This window comes from Pseudopipra pipra, chromosome 1, assembly GCF_036250125.1.
Source record: "Pseudopipra pipra isolate bDixPip1 chromosome 1, bDixPip1.hap1, whole genome shotgun sequence".
Classification (NCBI taxonomy): domain Eukaryota; kingdom Metazoa; phylum Chordata; class Aves; order Passeriformes; family Pipridae; genus Pseudopipra; species Pseudopipra pipra.
The window spans coordinates 153503425-153518920 of NC_087549.1; the positions used below are offsets into that span (position 1 = coordinate 153503425).

General features: G+C 53.7%; 1 protein-coding gene across 2 annotated transcripts in view; it reads right to left on the bottom strand.

The window, feature by feature from the left end:
- Window positions 1–15496, bottom strand: part of GJC2 (gap junction protein gamma 2) — a 37483-nt gene that overhangs the window by 19106 nt on the left and 2881 nt on the right. Inside the window, exon 3 of one of the 2 annotated variants that reach the window (XM_064639755.1) lies at window positions 13012–13112. The gene's annotated coding sequence lies outside the window, so the exon portion shown is untranslated. Of the gene's footprint in view, window positions 1–10663; window positions 10816–13011; window positions 13113–15496 lie in introns of those variants that run through there. The other variant, XM_064639761.1, reaches the window with a different exon arrangement.

Below are 15496 nucleotides of genomic sequence, written 5' to 3' on the forward strand. Positions count from 1 at the left end.
CCGGGCCCACAACCTCCCTCGGCCAGCGCCGATCCCTCTCCCCGCGTCCTTCCCGCCGAGGTTTGGTCATGAATGAGCTCGGTGAGGCGGAAGGGGAAGGAAGGAGGATGTGGGAGGAGGAGGTGGACAGCCCTTCCCTGCCTGTGACACAGCCCGTGGCTGTGGGACTGAGCCAGCAGAGCTTGGGGCTGATCCACACCCCGAGACAGGAGGGCAGCGAGGGGAGGTTCCTCTCTCTTTGCTCATACAAGTGGTTGGTCCTGAAGGCAGGGATCTTCCCAGGAGAGTGCCAGGTGCAGGTTTTCCTAGAGAAATGAGCAGCTCAGGTGAGTCCTGCCCTGCTCACACCAAACCCTCCACCACCCTGGGGATTTGGAGGGGCTCCTGCTGCCAGGGCAGGTACCCCTGGCACCACCAGGCCTCGTGTTTTCAGATAGTTCCCAAGCAGGGATGCCTGAAGCTCCACTGTGAGGCTGGGGATGGGACACAGAGGATGTTACAGCCATGGTTTAATTCACAATAATACTAAAATCCCCCCATGATTTGCAGAAAGGCCCTTCCCAGGCTCCCAGTCTCTCACATTTCTTCCACACTGTCTGTCAGCCCAGAGCTGGTTCAGCTTCCTCTGTCAAGCTAAAAAAGACATGGAAAATCCTGTGGAAAGAGGGTACTTAAGAAAAAAGCCCTGATTCTCCTTCACTTTGTGGTAAATTCACCCTTAGAAATGCCAAGTCAGGGGCTCTGGCCTCAGCCAGCTTTTGGGGACACGTCTAAGTTTGCTGCTGCTCAGCTGAGGTCCCTCCTCTCTGCTGTGGTGGTCACTGGCTGGACACCCAGCCCACCACATTCTGGTATTCCAGGAAACCCTTGGAGAATTTTCTGGGGTGAAAAGCTGCAATTAGTGACCCTGACTGAGCTCAACCGTTACCAGAAGATGAGGAAGGAAGATGAAGTGGTGGGAGGCTCTTCTCGAAAGTTCACTCTTTCCATCTCCGGTTCTTTCCCTCCCTTCCTCTCCAAGTCATCCTCCCTTTACCCTCCAGACACAAATAATTAAGAAACCACACCACCATCTGTGCTTCTGAGAAATGTTAAGAAGCAACAAGTTAAGGAACATGACCCAAACCCCCAAATTATGTTCTGCAGCGCTGCAGCTCCTCTGGAGCTCGTGTTGGTGCTGCTCAGCCAACTCTCTGCTGTTTCCAGGGTGTCTCCAGGCAGAAATGAGCAGGAGACCCCTATTCCCACCTCTTCCAAAGGCAAGAGCACAAGGAAGATGTGTTTTTGCCTTCTCTAGAGCAGTAAGAGTCCTGCAAACCACGAGCCCTGATCAGCAGCACCACACACAGCCCTGTGATGGAGGGTGGACAAGACATGACGAAGGAAGGGACTTGCCTGCTGGGAGATAATATCCAAACCAGGCCCAGGATGTGCCATGAGGGTCTCTCCCATGGCACTGCCACCCTGTCCCACGTGGGACTTGACCCCAGCCAGCTGCATTGTTGCCTCCTTAGATGTGCCTCCTCTGCCCTGATGAACTGTCAGGGCATCTCCCGGCCACGATCCCAGGCTCCACTTTGTGTCCACCCCTATGGTTGGCCCCAAAAAGAAGCAAACCTCCTCCTGGCACCATCCCACCACCCTCAGGATGCAGATCCAGACCCTGGCCAGCCCTCGTCCTGCTGTCCATTCAAAAAGTCCTCACTCCACCCATTTCAAAAATCCAGCTGACCAAGTGGGATTTCTCCTTTGGCCAGAGCCCTTCTTTTCTGCCCTTTATTTAATTGCCAAGAATTTCCAAAACCTGGTGGAAAATTAGAGAAGCAAAGCCACCCCTGCCTCGGAGCACAGTGGTTTCATTTCCTGCCAGCCATCCTCTGTCAGGCACTGAGAGCAAAATACTCCAGGCCTTTCCAACCCCTAAATCACCCTGTTGGACTCGTAATGGGGGGTGGCTGAACTACACCTAGTTCCACCTATTGAAATGAGGGGAACAGGCTCCATCCCACAGGAACTGACCCCTCTGCTGTCCCTGATGCCCCTGGAAGTGCTGATGACGTGAATTTCCAGAGGTGTTTGCTGAGGTTGGAGCCAGTGCAGAGTCAGGGGTGGAGGGTTTGTGAGCTCGAGGGGCTGGAGACGGGACGTGGGGAAACTCAACCCCGGGGAGAAGCCAAGAGGGAATTTTGGCTTTGCTGGAGAATTAGCTCTGCCAGACTAATCATGGAATCATAGGATCATTAAGGTTGGAAAAGACCTCTGAGATCATCAAGCCCAACCATTACCCCAGCACTGTCCTGTTCACCACTAAACCACATCCCCAAGTGCCACATCCACACACTTTTTGGACACTTCCAGGGATGGTGATTCCACAACTGCAGCCTGTTGCAGTGCCTGACCATCCTTTCAATGAAGAAATTTTCCCTAACATCCAAACTAAACCTCCCTTGGTGCAAATTGAGGTGATTTCCTCTTGTCCTTTCTACTTGTTATCTGGGAGAAGAGCCCGACAACCCCCTGGCTGCTCTCACCTCCTTTCAAGAAGTTGTGGAGAGTGAGAAGGTCCCCCCTGAGCCTCCTTTTCTCCAGGCTGAGCCCTCCCAGCTCCCTCAGCAGCTCCTGGTGCTCCAGCCCCTTCCCAGCTCCATTCCCTTCCCTGGACACACTCCAGCCTCTCAGTGACCTTCTTGTCATGAGGGGCCCAAAACAGGACACAGAATTCAAGGTGTGGCCTCAGCAGTGCCCAGCATGGGGGGACAACCCCTGCCCTGGACTGAGCAAGGTGTTTGTTGGCTGGTTGTCCAGGGTGCTCTGCACATCAGCACATCTGCTGCAGCCACAGAATCAGAGAGTATCTCAGACTGGAAGGGATCTGCAAGGAGCATCAAGTCCAACTCACTTCACTCATCACTGAAGCCCTGGATCCAAAAACACCTGACGTGGGCACTGGGCTTGACAGGACCAAGAAACGGGGTCACCTTGGGGGTCACCCATCATTCTGTCACATGCAGCTCAGAATTCCACACACACACAGCCCATCACCTGCCCTGAGGAATCCTCACTCCCCCCACAAGTTCCAGTGCCTGCCCAGATTTCTGCCCAGCTCCCGACTTCTGGAATTTCAGGCGCTTTCACCCGCGATCTGGGGAACGACCGATTTTATCCTCCTTCATGAAACATCTCCATTAACCTAGGCAAGAGAAGGGGAACTGGGGACGTGCACTGGAAGGGGCTGGGTGAAAGCTGCTTCCCTGGGCAGGTCTGTTTTTGAAGAGCAATTACCGGCAGGGAAGACCAAATCCCGCATTCCTCGGCGAAGGAATCCGGATGATGTCACCTCCTGCCTGGTGGCAGGAGCTGCTCCTGCCCACCACGGCTCCCTCCAGGCAGCCCCTGCCTTTCCTCCAAATATTTGTGTTGGCTGGTTTGTTGGAAGCTTCCCACGACAAGGAATAACAGCGGGATGGGCTCTCCTACTGTACCAGCACGTTGACAGGGGCCACGGGTTAATGGGGATTCACGTGTGTCAGCCAAAATTTCACTGCCAGTAGCAGAAGTGTGTGTGTGTGTGGGGGGGTTGTTGGTTTTGTGTCTTTTTTTTTATTCTTTTTTAAATCTGTGTGGTGCAGTGCAGGCTGAGATATATCAGAAATCTCCTAAAATAGAAGGCTCCCTGCTCCACTAAACCACTTGGAACCAAATTCCCTCGATTTTCCAGCTCGTGCATGGAGATTGGAGGCTCAGAGATGTGCCCCAATCCTGTGGCTTTCTCTCCCTTCCTTCCTATTAGGATACACCTAGTAGGATATATCTACTGGGATACAGCTACCAGGATGCCTAAAGCAAATAAGGATCTTTCCTAACCAACTGGTCTGGAATAAAATGCCCTTTTGCCTGGAAGGGGAGTCCCAGTAGATGTTTCTAGGAAAAGTGTTGCAGGGATATGGAGCAACTGTGGGGTGATGTGGAGGAAGGACCATGTGCCATGGTCTCCTCAAAGTGAAAAGATCTTTCCTGGCATCCTCCAAGACTGGTTTTAAGGCATTTGGGTGGGATTTAGATACCTAAACTGGGGTGTTCAACCCTCCCTGGAACCAAGTTCAGCATCTTCCCTGTGAGGGTGGGGAGGCCCTGGCACAGGTTGCCCAGAGAAGCTGTGGCTGCCCCTGGGTCCCTGGAAGTGTCCAAGGCCAGGTTGGACAGGTCTTGGAGCAACCTGGGATGGTGGGAGATGTCCCTGCCCATGGCAGGGAATTGGAACAGGATAATTTTCAAGGTCCCTTCCAACCAAAACCATTCTGTGATGTTAGGATTCCATATTCTGTGATCTGCCTGACCTCCAAGGGCTGGTCTGGGACTCAGTTTCCAGCTCTTCTCTCCCCTCTAAACCTCTCCACGTGCTCTCAGGAACCAGGAGAGCAGAACCACGCCCTGTCCAAGATGTGTCATCCCCCTGCAACTCTTTCCTGCTAGTTCACACCTTTAACTATCCTTAAAAACACCCACCCCACACCAAGGTGCTGCTCAGTCACCTGCTTCTCCTCCTCTCCTGTGATGCTGGAAGAGGGAAGGTGGACACAACCAGAGGGATCAGGAGCTGATTGTAAAGTAGGTGTCTTATGGATAAAGACCTTCCTTATGCTCTAAGATAACCCACTGCTGGCACATGAGGAACTTTCACACTCTGACACCTTGGGAGAGGGGTAATCCTGCCCTTCAGTGGAAAAAGAGCAGCAGGAGGGTGTTTTTTGTGAGATGCTCCTGAGGTTCAATCACTCCAACCCCCACAGGTCTCACCAAGCCCCTGATTTTACCAAAACTTGGGTTGTGCCACTGAGATCCCACAAAGACACAGGGAGAGGAGTGATGGGGTGTGTTTTTAACACCAGCTTTGCCCCATATCTGTGGGGGTGAGCTGGTTTGGGTAATTAAAGAAGCACATTTAAGCAACTGCTTGCTTTCCCAAGGTGCTGCCTCTTGCAGCTGCTGATCCTCTCGCTCTGCCCAGCTGTGAGCACGGACAGGAGCCCCAGGCACCACGGTCTGTCCCTCTCAGTGCCAGACGTGACCTTCCCTGGCACGATGGATCCCTAAACCTGGATGGATCCCACCATGCTGAGGGATGAAATCATCTCTCCTTCCCCACGGGGGACTTCAGCCTGCAGCAACCTCCCAAAGCCAGGCATTTTGCAGCAACCCCAGCCCTAAATCAACCCTTCTCCTTAATTAGCACAGGATTTTCATCAGCGCTGTGTTGTTTTTAAGCCCTGGTGATAAAAGGTTTCAGTGAATATTTCAAACCGTGCATAAACTCCACCCTGCCAACATAAACATCATAAAAAGCACTCCCTATAAATCTGACCTCACGCTCACTACTTGCTATTAAAATCCTCTGGAACGGCTCAAAAAGTGCCAGGAGGCTCTGCAGCCACGAGAGCCGGGGGACAGGGACTAAGAAAGGAGCTGCCCGGAGCAGAGTTTCCTCCTCACCCTCCCACCTCGGGATCTCCGGGAGAGCTCCGCTCCCGGAGGAATAAACAAACGAGCTCCACCCCCACACGTGTCCTGGCCGGCACATGAAACCTGCAGACACGGAATTTCTTGCAGAAAGCTGCCCTTCTGCCTTGGCTAAGTCCCTCTCCTCCTGTTTTCCAGGGCATTCCCTCTCTGCTGTCACAGCCAGGAGTAAGGTTATCCCATAAAACTGGGAGCGCCCCAATGACCCCACAGCTCAGGGCTGACACAGGAGGTCAAACCCTACGTTTGGCACTGGAGTTGTCCCTGATCTGCAGGCACAAACAGCCTTGGCCAAACCTCACAGCAGCCCCAAGAACCGAGGGAGGTCTGGAGCAGCCCCCAGGCAGGGACCAGCCCCAGCTCTGGTCATTTTGCCGCGGGTCCCACCCCCAAAAGACCAGCACGAGGCACGTCCCAGGCTGGGGCCAAAGCGGAGGGCAAAGCAGTCCCCCTGCTCTCCCAAAATCGCGGTGACACACGGTCCCTCTCCCCACCCCGGGGGTGTCGGCAGAGCTTTGCTCTCCAGCTGGAGCTCCTCACCTCTCCGCTCCCACCGGGATGCCAGGCGGGTCTCCACGCCCCAGACAGAGCCGTGGGATGCCTCACTCTCCACCAGCCCAGCGTTCCTCGCTCCGTGCCACATCCACGCTGGGCACACCTCCGGCCCCATCCAAGCAGGCGCGGCTGATCTCACCCGTCTCCCTCCGGCCCCGCCGCACGGAAAACTCTTTGTCTGGGAATTCTGCAGCCCGAGAGCCACCACCTCCCACCAAGCCAAGCCAAACCAAGCATGCAGCACAGCCCCACTGCCAGGCAGGCTCCCTCCAGTGCCCTTGGAGAAGCGGCGGCAGGAGCGGCTCCTCCCGGCCGGCTGCTCCGGCAGCTGGAGCATCACACGATCCAGCGGCTCTCCCCGGAGCCCCGGCACAGCTAACGGGTTGTGACATCTGGGATGACCCCTAAACACCTACCAAACCCGGCATGGAGTGTCCCTCACACAGCCCCTGGGGGCTGAGGTCAGCACAGGGCCCCGGCCCTGGCGCTCTCCCCTTTCCCGGGAGATCCAACCACAAGCCCCAGGAGAAGCCACGGCTCTCCAAATGAGGCTGTTTCCACAGGAGGGGTTGCTTTGCGATGCCCGTGGCATCATCTTTCCCCCCCTCTCCTCCCCTCCTCTCCTCCAGCGTCTCATCCTTTCTATCAGCCTTGATCTGTTCTGACTCGGAACTCTCCAGAGCCGGGGCTGGCTCAGCATCCCCCCGGGAGCCACGAGGTGCTCCCGCGTCCCACCGATCACCAGAGGAGAGCAAAAGGGCTGCTCTCGTGCTGCACAGAGGCCCCGGGGCGACCTGGCAGTGCTCGCACAGGCCACGGGGTCAGCGAAAACACAGCCGGAGCCGGGGAGACATCGCCTGCTCTTGCATCATGTCACTGGAGAGCGGCTCCTCCCCGGGGCAGGGGGGAGGCAGGGGGAGCTGCCTGCCCTGGAAAGGAAACCAGGACATTCATTCCTTAGCGAACCTGGTTAACTGTTTCTGTCTGGGAGCGCAGAGGAAAGGGCTGGGCAGAGCGCTGAGCGAACCCATTGTCCCCGGCAGGAAAAAAAAAGAAAAGGGACGATAAAAACGCGCCTGGAGGAATTTGGCTCGGGATGATCTTTGAACCGGCTTCAGGTTTCTGCAGCAGAGGCTTCCGGATGCACGGCAGGGTGTTCTCTGGGGCTGGAACCCGTTGTCTGGGGTCGTGGGTTGGATTAACTCTGTGTTGATCCAGAGGAGGGATTTAAGCACCCAAAGTTGCTCAAGGCTGAGCTGGAGCTGGAAGTGATGCCTCACCCCAGGTGGTTTGGCCACAGTGGGGGATAAAACACATTCCTGGGCTGTTTTCCCATGGTTTTGTCCATGTACATCCTGCTGGTGGGCTCGCATGTGCCATCAGTGGCTCGTTGCCTCACTGGCCTCCACCTTGTGCTTGAAAGGCCCCTCACACAAGGCAGACACTGATTCAGCTCCAGGCCCAGCTCGTATTCAAGAGGGAATTAAAAAGGGCCAGAAATAACATCTTTGGGAGATGCCAAGATCCCTCCATCCTTGCTCTGTCGAAATGGACCTTATCTCTGAGGAAATGGGGGTGATCTGTGTCAATCCACCCAGAAAAGAGGCTCTTGTGACCACCCTGGCCCCTGCAGAGGTGCCACCCTGTCACCCCCACTGCTCCCAGCTGGTGGTGGCATCTCCCAGGGATGAGGCTGTTGAGTGTCATTAATGATTGGGGTGATGGGACCGAGCTTGGGGCCAACCCCCCTCGGGGGGAGCAGTGGAGAGGTGGGGGGTGTGTTGGGGGTTCTCAGCACACAGCTCAAAAACACACCAGGAAAGGACAAGATGCAGCCAGGAAAAAATTCAAGTGGATATGAAATAAGTCTCCCAGACAAACAGTGGCACAGGGAGCTGGTGGGATCTTCACCTTGGAGACAACACGGCTGGACAGGACTCCAGGCAGCTCCATCCAACATCAGAGCTGGCCTTGCTCCCTGACCTGAGGTGTCTTCAGCCTCTGCTGAAGGGATCTCAGCCCTGAGATCCCCCCCTTGCTCAGCATCTTCCACATCTCCACATCCCCTGGGAAAAGCTGCCGCCCTCCCCAGGAGGATGGAAAAGAAGAGAAAAGTCAGAACACGGAGGAGGGTGTGCAGCTCTTGGAGGAGCTCTGCTGACCTGCTCGAGGGCTTGGCTCGTCCTTGTGAAGTCACCTCATTCCTTAGGGACAGCTCAGGGCACACCTGAGGCTGGGACAGGGGATCCCCACCTCCTGAGGGTGCAGCCAGAGCAATGAGGGGACAACCCACAGCTCCAAAAAAAAAAGGCCGAGGCAGGGAGAGAAACAAACTGCTCCAGCAAAGTTAGAGGTGGAGTAGCAATTTATATTCATTTATAGGATGGGGCTCCTGATTTTCCTTCCATTTTCCCCGTCTTCTGTTCCTGCAGCCCCAGGTTGCAGCGATGATGTGCAGAAATCCCACACAAGCTCCTTTATTTTCCCTTTTCCTGGCACCGAGGAGCAGGAACCACGTGGATTTACATGGTTGCTCACCACGACTTCCAAGAAACAAATCAGGTCAAAGGGAGCTGTGCAGCCTTAAAAATGACCCCTGGGCTGGTTGGATGAACACTGGGTGGAAGAATTCCAAAGAAGCCCTGAATTACAGGAGAGGAGAGTCCTGGGCAGTGCTGGGACCTGCAGGAATACCGCTCCACCTCCACAGTGGATTGCTGGGCAAGGAGGGGTTTCCTTCTTACACACACTGATAAAAAAAGTCTCCTGGTATTTTGGTCTTGGACAAGACCCAAGGATTGTCTCAGAAATAGCTCTCAGAGCTCGCAGGAGGAGCACAAGGCTCAGATTCCTCATCAGCCTCATCCCCCTTTCTCCCCTTCCCACCCGCCAGTGACTCACTGGAGCTGGGTTAGGATGGATTTCCTTCCTCCAGCTTCCTAAGGAGGCTTTGGACACAGGACAGATTGCCCTCCTGTGGCATTCCAAGGTAATTTGGGGGAAAGGAGATGATGTTTGTAGCCTTCTAAGACTCCTGGTGTCCCTCAGTTTGGGATATGGGTTGTTTACTCAGCCTCCCACCAGGACAGGACACGACACTCTCCCATTAAGCACAGCTCAAATTAATTAATTAAGCCAAGCTCCTGTACTTGGGATAGATGGGAAGGGCGTTTTGGGATGGGAGGAGATGGAGCTTCCAGCAGGGGAGAGAGAAATGCCTGCTCAGGCGTGACCAAGGAGGGCTCAGGAGCTCCTTCCATCCCCCCCTTTCCTGAAAACCCTTTGGACAAATGCAGAGGTCTGGAGGTAGAAGGGACGTAGCTCAGGGTCGCCCATTAACCCCAAGGAAGATCTCAGAGATTTTAAAAAGATGGGATGAATAAAGGTGACAAAAATGCAGCAGCATCTCCACATGAAGCTCTTCTCAGGACTTCGAGGTGTGGATGGGGGATGCAAGTTGGAGATCCCACTCCAGAAGAACATCCTGGGTGTTCAGTAGCCAAGAGGAGAGTTTTCCCTCAAGGAAGGGCTGGTTGGCCAAGAAGAGGAGGCCACCAAGGAGCAGGTGCAGCTCCCACTGGTGGTGATGCTCCCCGTGCCTCGGTTTCCCCGGCTGACAGGAGGGAGCACATCCTTTGTGAGGTGTTTTTGGATGTGGGGGTGAAAAGCGTGGAAAATCTGTTTTAAAAACAATCCAAAAGCACCTCACAGAGAAGATCAGTGGACCTGTTGTCCGTGGGTTAGAGGCAGCAGCTGCTGGGATGAGCTCCTGTGTCCAGAGTCCCCCTTAAAGACCTTGTGATGCAGGAGCAAAGGGATCTAAGCTGCTGATCCCAAAGGAAACAGGATGCAGACCCACAGACTTGCAGAAACCTCAAAAGTGTAACTCAGGACCAGCAGGAAAACCAGACTCTGAAGTATCTTCCTCTCCCCACCTCTGGTGGTCTGAGAGGGGAAGGAGGTTTGGGGCAGGGAGAGGCCAGGAGGTCCCAGAGCACAGAGGGGTTTCACAGGATCCCAGAACAGTTTGGGTTGGAAAAGACCATTAGGATCATCTCATTCCAACCCCTTGCCATGGGCAGGGACACCTTCCACCAGCCCAGGTTGCTCCAGCATGACCTTGGACACTTCCAGGGATCCAGGAGCAGCCACAGCTTCTCTGGGCAACCTGTTCCAGGGCCTCCCCACCCTCCCAGCCAAGAATTCCTTACTTTTTCCATGAGAAAAAAGCTAACCCACTGGCAGCTTAATCCCAAACCCCCAGGAGCTGGATTTGCAGTGCCCTGGGAGCCGGGGGATGATTTACACCCACCAAGAGCACAAACTGCTGCCAAATAGGGATGTTGAGGCTCTCACCACCGGCAGGAAAGGCAGGACACGAACGTCAAGTCAAAACGAGCACATTTCCCACCCAAAACGACGGGAAAAGGGCAGAAAATGAGGAGCAGGGTGGGAGCAGAGCGGGGTCGAAGCGGAGGGAGGGGATCTTTGGAGCGCTGGGAATCAGCCAAGCTAAAAAACTCATCAGCTAAATAAAGCGGGGAAGGGGGGGGGGGGACGACGAAATAAAACAAACTGAAAAGTAACATACAGAGAATCTCCGGGCTCAGTCCTTCCCAAAAACGTCCCATCCTGGCTGGCTGTGGATCCCGGTCCCTGCCCGGTGCCGCGGGCAGAGCTCCCGACGCTTCTCCTCCCTCCCACACCCCTTTGAACCCGGGCTCTTCCCGCTGATCCAGCCTGGAGATGGTGACGTGGAGACCTCCACTGGGGAGGCTTCCCGAGCCGGGAAAGCTCCTCTGGATCTGACACTGCAAACCCCCGGACGCCAAGGATTCCTTAATTTCCTTTTATTTCTCGAATTTCCTTCCAAGCATCCCCCCCCCAAAAAAAAAAATCCAATTTAAAAAAAAAAAAAAAAAAAAGGGAATGTGGTGAATACTTCCAGAGCCAGTGCTTATGGAAAAGAAAAAAAAAAAAATCGAATAATTCAAATAGTCCAAAGGTTTAGGGCTAAAAATAGCAGGAAGAGCTCCTCGGAGCAGGGAAGCGGAGGTGCTGCAGCAGGATAAGAAATGTTTCCTTCTTGTTTGGAATTTCTTTGCCTTTCTGTTCCAACAGCACTGAGGCCGAGCAGAAAATCGGCTGCAAACCCACCCTGTCCTCACAGCTGCAGTGACAGACCCCAGCACCACCAAAAAACCTGTTTCCCCCCCCCCCCCCCCAATTTTCACACCCGAAGCAGAGCCGAAACTTTTTGGTTTTACTTTGCAGTTAAATATTTTTAGTGAAATACTAAAAATATTTAACTAGTATTTAACAAGAGGCTCCTTGCCAGCACCATCCCAGCTCCTCTTCATCCCTCTTTTCCCTTCCCAGCCCTGTTTTGCAGGGAAGGGGGGACAGCTGGAAGCACTGCTGGGCTCTGTGGGTAACAGCTGGAAGGGAAAACAGCTGGCAGGGGACAGAGGGGACATTTCCCTCCTCTCCCAGCCCTTCCTGCTCCCTGCCAGAGGGATTTTTTTCCCCCCTGTGCAGGTCTCTGGTTGCAGGGGGGAGGGGATGTTGCCCCTCACTCGAACCCAGGGATTAAATAACTTCCCCCATCCAGAGGCAAAAACCTCTGGCACATCACTGGCTGTTCCTTCCCGTTGCCAACTCAGATGATTTTATGGCTGATCTCACAAAAATTGATGTTTTCCTTAAAGGCCCCGGGTTGGGAGGCGAGATTTGGCTTCCAGGGGTCCAAACCAGAGGAGTTTTACTCACTGCACTTTAAGAAAATCCTAACTCTTGGCAAATCCAGCGTGAAGAAGACTCTAAACCTCCAAAAATCTCGTGGTTCTCCAACCTCCTAATCCTACATGACCCTCAGCGTGTCTTAAGTGGCTCCCACCATGTGAAACTGCTCAAAATAAGTTGTTTTTTCCTGGTTTAAAAGGATTTTTGAGAGATGTCCTCTTCTCCTGGGATGGGGAAGCCAAGTTTTCAGGCTCTTATTGCATTTTTTTCAAGTGGGTTTCTGCTCTCCAGCTGCTTTAGGCAAGGAAGAAGCTGGGAAACAACCTGGCTGACCGTGCAGGGGGGGGATGTGTTCCCAGAAGGAATTTTCAAGAGGAAATCAGCTCATAGGATGCTCCAGGGATAGAGGAGGAGGAGGGAGAAGGGAGACATCACCACAGCACTTGCTCATGCAGCTGCTGCAGCTCTTGACACACTCACAATCCCAAAGCTCAGCCCAAATCCCAGGATTTCAAGCAGATTTTGGGGTAAGGAAAACACTCTCACCAGAAAACATGCAGGGAGATGCTTTTTGGAGGTGCCCAGCTCGAAAACAACCTTAAATATGCTCCTAAAAAAATCTCAGCCCTGCTTTGTATCAGACCCAGAGCAAAGTCTCATTCAGCCTTGTTTAAAAAAGTCCCAGGCAAAACCCTGGCTCTGAATTTTCAGGGTTTGTCCAGACCCCGAAGAAGAGCCGGGTTTCTGTGGCTTAAGCTCGTATTTAATGCAAAAGGTTCTGTATAAAAAGAAATAAGATCATTTTTGTGACTCTCAAAGTTGACTTTTTATGGGATATCTAAAAAATAGGGTCTCTAAAAAATATGATATCTAAAAAAATGATATCTAAAAATATACATTCAATATAATGTATATTCAATATAATGTATATGCAATATAATATATATACAATATAATATATACACAGTATAATAGATACACAATAGATACACGATATAATAAATAGACAATATAATACACAATATAATATATATACAATATAATATATACAATATATTATAAGGATCCATGAAGGAGTGACAAGGCCCCCCCGGGGTGAGGAGCAGAGCATCCTTTTGCTCCCAAACCCCCAATTTCTCCCTCCCAGTGCCACCCCCAGGGTCCCATCCCGCTTGGGAATGACAATTCCAGCCATACCTTCCCCAGCCAGGAAAAAAGGTGCCTCTGGGCCGAGGGTCTTCACCACATAACCAGAGACCTCCGTGGGGAGAAAGCCCTGCAGCAGGACCAGCACAGCCCTGCAACAAAGCCAAGGAGGAGGCGATTATTCCCGGGAATCTCTCTGCCAGGCACAATACGGCAGCGTTTCAGTGTCCTGCTCAATGGCACCATTGTCCCCCCTGGAGCTGCAGCTCCTATGTGTGATGGCACAGGGTGAAGCTTCTGCTCCTCTGAGAGCTCCTAAAAGGCTTCCTCCTGTCGCTGGAGAGGAGCAGGAGGCTTTGTTTTCCTTTTGTTTTCCTCCCAGGGCAGGAGGGATCCCGGTTCTCCCTTGCCAACGCCACCGCGCCGCTGCCCGGGGTGAGGTTCCTCCAACAGAGGAAGGAAATGGGATCTTGGATCAGATACATCAGGGGTACAGAGGTGGTGGGAGGATGGGGTTGAGGAGGGGTGTTAACAGCTCCCAGTGGTATTTTGCTGGGATCCTTCCAGGGACTTTGCATCTGGAGCTGCATCCATGGGAGGAGCACATGGAGGAGCTGGAGAGGGTCTGGAGGTGTCCACTGAGATCACAGAATCATGGAATGGTTTGGGTGGGAAGGGACCTTAAAGACCATCTCATTCCAACCCCCTGCCACGGGCAGGGACACCTCCTAGTATCCAAGGTTGCTCCAAGCCCCACCCAACCTGGCCTTGGAGACTTCCAGGGATGGGGCACCCACAGCTTCTCCAGGCTGGAGGGCAGGTGAGCTGGGTCTGGTCAGGCTGGTGATGAGCAGGGAGACCTTTTTGATAACTTATTAAATGGGAAGGTGGCAAGAAAAGAAAACCAAAATGTTCTCAGTGGCCCCCAGGGCCCATCTGCAGCAGCCAAGGAGATGAGAAGGCACAAGTGAAGACCCTGCCTGTCTTTGGAAACACCAGGAGCTACTGCAAGAAGACTGGTGACATTTTTTTCCCCACAGGCCAAGGGGGATGAGGTTGGATTTCAGCAATAAACCCAGCAATGAGCCCAGAGGTGCCACCACAGGAGGGGGATGGCCCCAAGGAGAAGCAGCACCTGTACTTGGGAGGGCATAAAACACAGAGTATTACATAAAAATTATGTCTATAAAGGCAGATTAAATGTGGGAATGCTGCTGTGATGGAGCCAGGCTGCTCCTGGGAATGTGGGCAGAGGTGCAGGCAGCACTGGGAGGAGGGAGCAGAAGGGATGTTCCCAGGTCTGAGGCTGGGATGACTGTGGAAGTTCTGGCTCTCTGGGTCTGCAGGTCAAGCCACTGCAATAATTCCAGTGGGATATGGAATCGATGGACCAGGTGAGATCACCCTCCTCCTCAGGGGAACTGTCTGACAGGCACTCCCACCCCATGGATGTGCTCCAGGCAGGGACATTATCCCACTGGTTTGGGATCCCACCAGTTCCCCCTCTGCACCTGAGCTGGGGGGTTGTTTTCTCTCTCCAGGAGGCATCAAGGACCACCACTGTGTTCAGAACAAGGGATGCAGCTCGAGTATCCTGCACTTCCAACCAGGAAAAATGATAAGCCACCCTCTTTTCCTCATCCTATACCCGGTACATCCACATCAGCACATTGCTGGTGTAACTGGGGGGACTGGGAAAACTTGAGGAGTTTTTCCCCCATCCCCTCCCTGCTGGCTTTGCACTGCGGAGCCAGGGACATCCCTAGGGCTGGAGTGCCACCACACAGGCGCTTTATATTCCATCAAGACTTCCTTGATGCAAACAGGAGCAGCAGCCCCTGATCCTTCAGGGAATATCTGCAAAATTAGTGCTGGGCTGAGGACGTGGGCGCTGTGGGGGCACAGTCACCCTGCCCTTCCCTGTGCCCTTTGGCTCCAGGGGTCTTACTCATTTAAAAGAATCACTGAAGTAACCCCCTCTACGTGGAAATTAATATATATATACTTTCCAAGTTCCACCTGGATACTGGAATTTTGCCTTTCCTGCCTCCCTTCTTTAAATCCCCTCCCCATGTCTCTGGAGATGGGGGAGAGTAAAATCCGGGAAAACATCCTGTTGCTCCCTCTTTCTGTGCCCGGACAGAGAGAATCATGCACCAGGAGGGGGGGGGATGCATCCCTGATTTCACAAGCATCCGGTTGTTCCAGTCGTCCTGCGGTGGCAACTGGTACAATCGGAATTGCAGATGGCTCCTGGTGTCTGCAGGGCCGGAGTCACGGCCGGGACAAGCTGCTGTTGTTGGGAAAAGCTGAGGCTGTGCTGGATTCCCCAGTTTTGGGGGCTGGGGGTGGATAAACCTGGAGCAGGGTGTGGGTGCCGGCGCTTGGCCGTGCGTGTCACCCCACCCGGAGCCGGCCGGGATTATGGATCGGCGTCCCGCGCTCTCCAGGGATGACACAGTTGCACGTCCAGTCGATGTGGCTGACCCAAATACGAGGCTGGCACGGCCTGGTCCGGCTGCCAGGGCGGCTCTGA